This window comes from Malus sylvestris, chromosome 13 (assembly GCF_916048215.2).
Source record: "Malus sylvestris chromosome 13, drMalSylv7.2, whole genome shotgun sequence".
NCBI lineage: Eukaryota > Viridiplantae > Streptophyta > Magnoliopsida > Rosales > Rosaceae > Malus > Malus sylvestris.
In genome coordinates, this window is record NC_062272.1 from 9580126 (window position 1) to 9588519 (window position 8394).

Here is an 8394-nt window from a genome sequence, read left to right on the forward strand (position 1 = left end):
AAAGAACTAGTTATCCCCCTATTTCCTTTGCTTGAGGAAAAGAGGGATAAAGGAAAAAAACAAGGAATGATCTGGAGCTAGTCAGCCAGTGTTAAAGGAGATCCTAGAAGCGGAGTTGCTTGACCCTCTATTATTTTCACTAGATAATAGGGGGTAGAGCAAGCAAGAAAGAAAGAAGTATGGGATGCCCTAGTTAATCGAAGAATCCAGTTGAAATGGCGAGCCTACCAAGGCAGACAAGCCTCCTCCTTATAGGCCCCCACCATTGGGCAGTAAGGGAGGGGATGCCAAGTAGAGACAGCCCGACCCAAAAAATGAAACCATCTCGAGCAATGATCGCAGCCCGAAATGGGGAACCCCACATACCTTATACAACAATACAGCTAACCAGCAGATCAGAAACGGGTTAGTTGAGTTAAGAAAGATGGTGGCCTAGAATGCTCAACCTCAAGCTCGCCCATTGTTCACGATCACCTACCAAAAGCCATACCCGGAGTATATTGATAAGCATAATCCTTTTCCACTCAACTTCAAGATGCCCGTGCTTCCCACTTTCAGTGAGGATGATGACAGTGTATCCTTTAAAGATCACATCTTCAAGTTCTCCATCCATTGTGTGGCATTCGAAGACAATCCTAATTATAAGTTAAGATTGTTTGGGAACTCGTTGGTTGGCCTAGAATCTCAATGGTATTCTCTGTTGCCCCCCAATTCTATTGCTAATTGGGGGCAAATGGAGATGGATTTCCATGAGCAGTTCTATAGGATGGAGCCCGAGATGTCTATCAATGATTTAGTAAAGGTGAAGCAATATGAACATGAGTCTATAGAAAACTTCATGATGAGGTTCAGAAGGACATGAATGAGGTGCCAATTCTCTATCAATCATGCCTAACTCATATCCATTGCTCAAAATGCCTTGAGGCTACCTTTAAGGAAGAATTTTTATAATGTACAGTTCAATGAGTTGCAAGAGTTGGTGATTGTTGCCACAAAGTATAAGAAGTTGTTGCTTGAAGAACAATAAGCGAAACACTCATCTAAGGCTCCTCATTTTTACAAAAATAAAGTTGCAATTCACCAAGTGGAGTTTAAAGGAGCTGAGCCAGAACAAATGATGGCCATGGAAAAGAAGGGATGGACATGTGTGCGGCAGAGATGACTACCCCCTTCAAACCTTTAATAGTGAAGGGGTTAGTCCAACCAGTCAAGGATCAGAAAGTGGTGATGAATGATGGTGGATTTGTCCCTATGAAACCTCTTAAATACTAGAGTTATTCTTTTGATTTAACCAAGGCCTCAGAGATCTATGAAGAGTTGGTGTGGGTAAGAGTGATCATGCCCGATAGCACCAAAAAGATGCCTAAGCCAGAATAGCTAAAAGGAAAGAAGTATTGCAAGCTGCACTATACCTTCAATCCTTCCATAACCAACTGTGTCCAGTTTAGGGATTAGATACAAGACTTTATAGTGAAGGGAAAATTGCTGTTGGAAAAACCACAAGCCAATATGATGATTGATAGGGATCCCTTCCCAGAAGCCCCAATAAACATGATCAACTTGACTTGGGCAGAAAAAAGGGAAAAGGAAAGCTACTTGGGAAGGAAAGTAAAAAGAGGCAAGTTGACAAACCAACAGAAAGAACTATCAAGCAACCCGAGAAACCCAAAGCAACCATGATTAAAGGACTGGTGTTATGTAGTAAGTGCCACAGCGAATGTGAGTTAGAAGTACCAGCATTATGAGCCATTATTGATCAAAAATTGATCAGAAGAAATGAGAAAGAGGAACAAGAAGCCCGCATTAGTATCATGCATGTAGTTGAGAAAAAGACGTCTAGAAATGTTTTCCAAAGGTTAGGAGGAGATTCTCAACCAAAGGGCTTATCAGAGGTATTCATAAATTATTAAGCCTCTGAAGAACTAGAAGACAAAGAAGCTAAAATACCAAAATGGGTGGATGTGAGGCCACCCCAGCCAAGCTATGTTGGTGGAGATGTTAGAATAAAGGAAAGGATAGTGAATCCAGTCATGAAGAAGAATCCTGCCTCGACTTGGGAGGAAATGGTATGTGGTTGTAAATGATGGAAAACCTGTTAAAGAAATGGGAGCCTTTATGATCAGGAGACTTCAGAGGCAGCATAAAGCCCACATGAACTCATTAAAAGTCCCCATTACCTCGAAAACCTCTGAAAATGTGAAGTTTGAGAAAGTACCTCATGGGAGAAGAAATCAACTTTAGTGGAAAAGCAAAAAGGATATAGAAAAAGCAAATAACAATACTGAGGGGGAATGAGATCATGTGCCATAGAGCCCTTATCCTGGGAAGTACATAATCCTAAGAAGAGCTCAAGAGGACATGGTAATTATTCCAACACCAAGATGAAGCACGGAGCCAATATGTTTTGGATTTATCTCGCCTGAGATAGGAATGCCCCCATCGTTGCTGGTTGACACTCTCTGTGAAAACCTAGTGCAGGCACAAAACATTGGCATAATTTAGGAAGAAAGGTTGCCTGAGCTGATGTTGCCAAAAAAAGCACAAGCATGGTTAAATGAATTCATGGACCACATTGGGGGCAAGAATGAGGACTTACCTGAACCTAGCAACTTCCATATAAACATGACATTTGTTCTATCTGCCATGTTTTGTCCCAAGCATGATCAACCTGCCATAATGGAGGGTGATTACTTGGCAATAGAACCTATGATGGCACATGTTAGTGTTAAAGAAGCGAGAAAATAGGAGTTGGGCATAATAGGTTTGCCCGAGCTCAAAAAAAAAAAAAGCCCAAGAGAGTGTATTCAGACATAATGGTCTTCAATTGCCCGAGTTTAACCCTAGCCAACCATCTCAAGCCTATTTATGTAACTGCTCATCTGAAGATGTGCCCTTCAAGTGGGTTTTGATTGATGGAGGGGTTGCGGTCAACGTGTTATCATATAAGTAGATGAAAATGGTGTGTAGAAGTGAGGAGGATCTTATCCCCCATGGATCTAACAGTTTTCAGTTTCTCTGGAACCATCACTAGAACTCATGGGATATTGCCCATGGAGGTTGACTTGGGCTTCAAGCAAATCATGTTAGCCTTCTTCGTTGTGGATAATACTTCCACCTATAAAGCTTTACTAGGCTGAGATTGGATTTATTAGAGTCTTTCTGTGCCTTCCACCTTGCATCAACAAGTAGCAGTTTACCATGAGACCAGGATTTTGGGAGATGGTGGAGGCTGAGTCACGGCCATTCCTCCCCACTGCCAATGTGGCAGAAGCCAGCTTTTATAATCCTAGTATTAGGATTCTCCAGTGCTTAGGAGCTGACGAGAACGGTTGCCCGACTAAGGTGACGGCCCAAAAGCTTCTAGAACAAGGGTTATTCCTCACCAACGAAGAATGGGTTATACCCCATATTGTCCTAAATCCTCAACACCACTTATGTCAGAACAAAAAAGAAATGACTAAGTCGTTGCAGTCAGGTTCTTAATCAACAGACTGTTGGTGCATGGAAAAGAGAGGAAAAGCAGGAAATGGAAAGTTGTTGCCCGAGCATACAACAAGAAGGTAAAATTAAAGACTTTCAAGGAAGGAAAGTTAGTATGGAAATCAATTCTGCCTTTAGGAGCTCAAGTTAGAGGCTTTGGGAAATAGAGTCCTACTTAGGAAATACCTTTGGTTATTCACCAAGCACTGGATAAGGAAGGATATTACTTGACAGATTTGGGGGAAAACTTGTAAATACATCCAGTTAATGCTAAGTTTGTAAAAAAATTATCATCCAACTCTCTGTGATGTTAGAAATTATTATAGTGAAGAGAGTTAGTTATTTCAAAGAGAAATAAAGTTAGATGGTGCAGTAAGAACTTCAATATAATGCAAAGTGAAGCAAGAAAAGGCAAAGAATAATTTTATTTCATAAAAAGAAAGTTACAATGGCCCTAGCTTAACAAATTTATATCTTCTCCCAGAGTGATTATTCTAGAGTAATAAGTCTGTACAGTTGTAAAAATTATGGTGGGCTTGGCCAAAACAGTGAGGCTATTAACAAGTTAAGACTCAGTATGTTCCAGTTCCAGATTTGCCTTTTTCACTTCTTCAATCTGTTGTTTGAGTGTGCCAAGGAGAGTCGTCTGTTCAGCCTTTAGCACAGTAAGTTACTCTTTTAACTTCTAAATTTCAAAAGTCACCACCTTGATCTTCTCCTTTGTCACTGAACCTTCATCCACCAACTGTTGAATATGGGTGGAAGTACTAGATTGTTTCTCCTTAAAGCACCTCACTCGATTGGATTGCCTCTCAGCACTCTGATGTTGATATCTAAAAGCCCTCAAGTTCTCAAAATATGATAGGAATGACTCATGCTAAACTCTTGATAGTTGATCATCCTTGAACAAATCTCCTATGGCATTCTCTATGTCGTGAAGAGCTTTGAGGCTGAAGGAAGCTGAGAAGTCCCTCTTCGCCCACTCTTAAAAGACTCGGCGTTACTCTTGAAAGCTAGAAGATTCAGAATGATGCCTTAATGATTTTAGCTTTGTCTTTAGTTACCCGAACTCTTTAAAAAGCTCGGGCAAAGCTACAGTTGTGGAAATAGGTGACAGGGAAGAGGGCAGTGCTCCAGCTTTTTCAGAGGGCGCAGTAATAGAGGATGTCTCAACAGAGGAAGGAGCCCGAGAAGTAGGAGCAATGGTGGTCTTAATCTTCTTCTTAGCCCTAGGGATAGGAATCCCTGTGACCCTAGAAACTAAAAGAGGTCGAGGAAGTTATGTCTTGCGCATTAGACGTGGAGGAGAATTGCTCAAGTCTTCTCCAGGGCCCTATTGCAAAACCAAGAAAAACAAAGTTAGGAGAGGGACTACAATTCAGAATGAAGGAATTTAAGATAAGAGAAGTCAATAGACCTGAATAGAGCCCGATGCCTTAAAATGAGAGGTAGTGACTCCTGGTTGCTGGGGGGGATCACTCTCACTAACTGGAGAGTGAGGAATTGTGCCTGAACCCTCACCAAATGCCTATAAATATCAAGGATAAAGAGCAAATGTCAGCAACTAAGTTATGTAAAAGAAGATAGAAGTGAAGACACTTCTATACCTGAGCAGGGTCTTGAGTAGAAGGATGAAGCTCCTCTGTAATGGTTGCTAGATGAGGAGAAACTTGTGGGCTAATTACCTCTAAGACCACGGGGATCTTAGGACTATAAGCTCTCCAAATGTTGTTAATGTTGGTTTTTGTGACTCATGTGCTGGAGATGGCTGGGGAAAATAAGAACAGAAAATAAGTATAAATAAAAAGTTATTAAGACAAAAAGATTCAAGATAGAAGTACTCACCGGATTGTTGTCTTATTTCATAAAGTGCGACATCTCCCCAGTTGACGAGTCAAACTGGGAAGTATGAGCCACCACTAAGGGAGAAGAGGTTGAAAGAATGAAAAAAGAACCTTGCCCGACCTGAGAAGCAGACTCTCCAACCTTAGCGTACAAAAGTAAAAGACGAGTGTTAAAGCTCTGAGATTGGTAAAGATACAAGTCTAAAGAATGTAAAAGAGATATACTTTTGAAGACTTAGCCTGAGAAGGAGAAGCTTGTACCATTCAGGCTGGAGGTGAAGAGGCATCGAGCGGAGATATCCTTTCTTCCCTTATGGCCTATTTCATAAATCTGGCAGAGTCAAGAAGAAAGTAGAAAAGAAGAAAAGAAGAAAAGGGAAGAACTCAGATGAGTGAAACTTAAGGTGCAAGCTATACCTCAAGTGCTTCCAAGGTGGAATCTTGCAGATTTTTGGCTTGTTGATACATCTCGGCCCCTAGGGGATCCTCCTTGAGACGATAATCGGCTTCTTAGTCGCTTGATGTCATGCCCCGACCGCGAATAAAGACTATTCACGAGCTAGGGTGGGAGTCATATCCATACATCAACAAAATCTTACATAAAATTTATTGAATACGTAGCAGAATGACTATGGTGCACAAATTAATTCACAACAAGAACTACCCATTAAATAATAATTAAATTGTAACAATTCTTTCAAATGCAAGAAATATATGCAAATGATATGGATGAATGCACTCACTCCCTTATAATCCCGTTAACACATACCTAAGGCATCCAAGTCTGCACATCCTATACCATGCTTATACCACTTGGCTCCGGATACATTACAATATGAGTTAACTCTCATTCATCCCTAATTTTTGTAATTAAACTACCAATTTCCACTTTATTAAACAGGCACTTCCCCCAATGCCCAAATGTATATTCAATCCATGCATCCTACGCCTGACATATACAAGATTTCATTATTTTTATAATCAACCAATTTGTATACTCAAGCCCTGCACCTTACGCCCGACATTAACAAGATTTCATTATTTTTATATTCGAGGCAAACTTCAGCCTTTGAATATCCTCACTATGGAGCCAAAAATAATCACAAGGCGACACGTGGATTTTTGGGTAAAAAGGACAAAAATACCCTTGAGGTGTACCAAGTTTCTACACGCGAGTGATGCGATGAAAGTTAAGCACTCAAATTAAACCCTCTTGTTGTCAAATTGTAGTATAAATGCAAGTAGGGATCGTTCTAAACCGGGGATTAGGAGGGCTTGCTAAAACCTCTAAACTTACTCAAAAACATAAAAACAAAGTTAAAAACGTTTGAATAGACTCAAGGGACTCAAAACAGATTCTAAAGACTCAAAACAACTTAAAAACACTCAAAACTGCCTAAAAACACAAACTGGGCAGATTTGACTCTAACACAACTTTAGACGAATTTAGTGTTTTGACTTAAATCAAAACACTCTAAAACACAAACAAAACAGATTTTAAACACTTTGGAACAAGAAAGTAAAATAGGGGTTTTGATTTGGATGAATTTGAAATAAACAAGCAAGTTATGAAACTAAGCAGATTATAAAATGAATTTGAGAAATAAAATGATGGATGGATTAGTTAGAGGTCCGTTCTTCACACATGACACACTTGTACATGAATCGATTTCCAATTGTTTTTCAATAAACTATGATGGTCAACACCCCAGATTAACCGTGATGCACAAATTAACCCTCAGATTTTCCTTTACTCATTGAATTGGATGAATGCATGCGACAACCCAAATCATTCTCTAAAAGTCCCCTATATGAATGCATAATAGAGATACAATCAGAGATCATTACGTTCAATGAAAATCATAAGTGTTGACGAGGCAATTATAACTATGAATGCATGATACAATTGCCAAGAATTCAATTAACGTGATTGTGATAAACAACCTTCACTACTCATGAATATAAACTTGTAACGATTAGGTGAAACTCATTTATATTCTAGCATCTAATTCATGCATGAAAACTAAGTATGCATCCTTAATAAACATACAAGAATCAGTTATGAATAAAATAGATAATTGAATTGCAATCACAACTTATCAAATCACAATTGGAAGAAATCAATTCATATCTCAAGCATGTTCATGGCTTCAAACTTCCCCCTAACTAAATAGGGGTTTAGCCACTCATAATTGCAACAAAATTAGAAAATAACAAAGTAGACATTGAAAGCAAGAATGAAGTACACCTAAAACGCTCCAAAGTTCCAAGCTTGAAACACCAAGGACCTTTGTTTTCACCACCTTGTTGTAGCACAAGTGTCTAGGATGTGTATGGATATATGGATGGAATGGATTTGCACGGCTAAGAGATGAAAGTGTATGGATTGGTGAGATGTAAAATGTAGTGTCTTTGGATGATGGCCCCCCAAAATTATGGTGAAGGGTGGATGTATTTATAGGCTAGGGAGAGGAGTGTATGGAGTTGTAATGAGTGTATGTAATGAGTGTAGTGGGTGAGTGTTGTGGTAATGAGTGGATGTAATGGGTGAAGTGGGTGGATGTTTGGTAATGAGTGGATGTAATGGGTGTAATGGGTTGTGGTAATGAGTGGATGTAATGGGTGTAGTGGGTTGTGGTAATGAGTGGATGTAATGGGTGTAGTGGGTGGATGTTTGGTAATGAGTGGATGTAATGGGTGTAGTGGATGGATGTTTGGAGAATTGATGTGTTGGGTGAAATGAGTGGATGTAGTGGTAGGTGAATGTGTTGGGTGAAATGAGTGGATGTAGTGGTAGGTGAATGGATGTGTTGGGTGAAATGAGTGTGCTAAAATGGTTATTTATAGGGAGAGGATGATGCACAAACTTCAAATTTCGTCCATTCCTTTTGCTCCAAGCATATGCTATCCATTCCATGCCAAAAAATGATCCAAAATGCTCCAAAATGCACTTTTTTGCCACATTAACCCTTTGGACCTACAACCACACGAAAATAGCTTAAAATACTAAAATAACTACGAACTAACAACATAAATGCCAAGAAACATGCTAACTAAGTCGCATAAATAT

The 8394-nt window shown here is 39.6% G+C and overlaps 1 long non-coding RNA gene across 3 annotated transcripts; it reads right to left on the reverse strand.

The window, feature by feature from the left end:
• Window positions 1–3886: 3886 nt before the first annotated feature.
• Window positions 3887–5893, reverse strand: LOC126596061 (uncharacterized). 3 transcript variants are annotated; one of them, XR_007613816.1, is made up of 6 exons: window positions 5742–5893; window positions 5550–5642; window positions 5326–5466; window positions 5088–5248; window positions 4898–5008; window positions 3887–4813 (listed from the first exon to the last, which is right to left on the reverse strand). It is a non-coding gene; the product is annotated as an uncharacterized LOC126596061 (long non-coding RNA). The 3 variants fall into 3 exon arrangements; XR_007613817.1 differs by having other exon boundaries at window positions 5586–5893; XR_007613815.1 differs by having other exon boundaries at window positions 5550–5893.
• Window positions 5894–8394: the final 2501 nt, after the last annotated feature.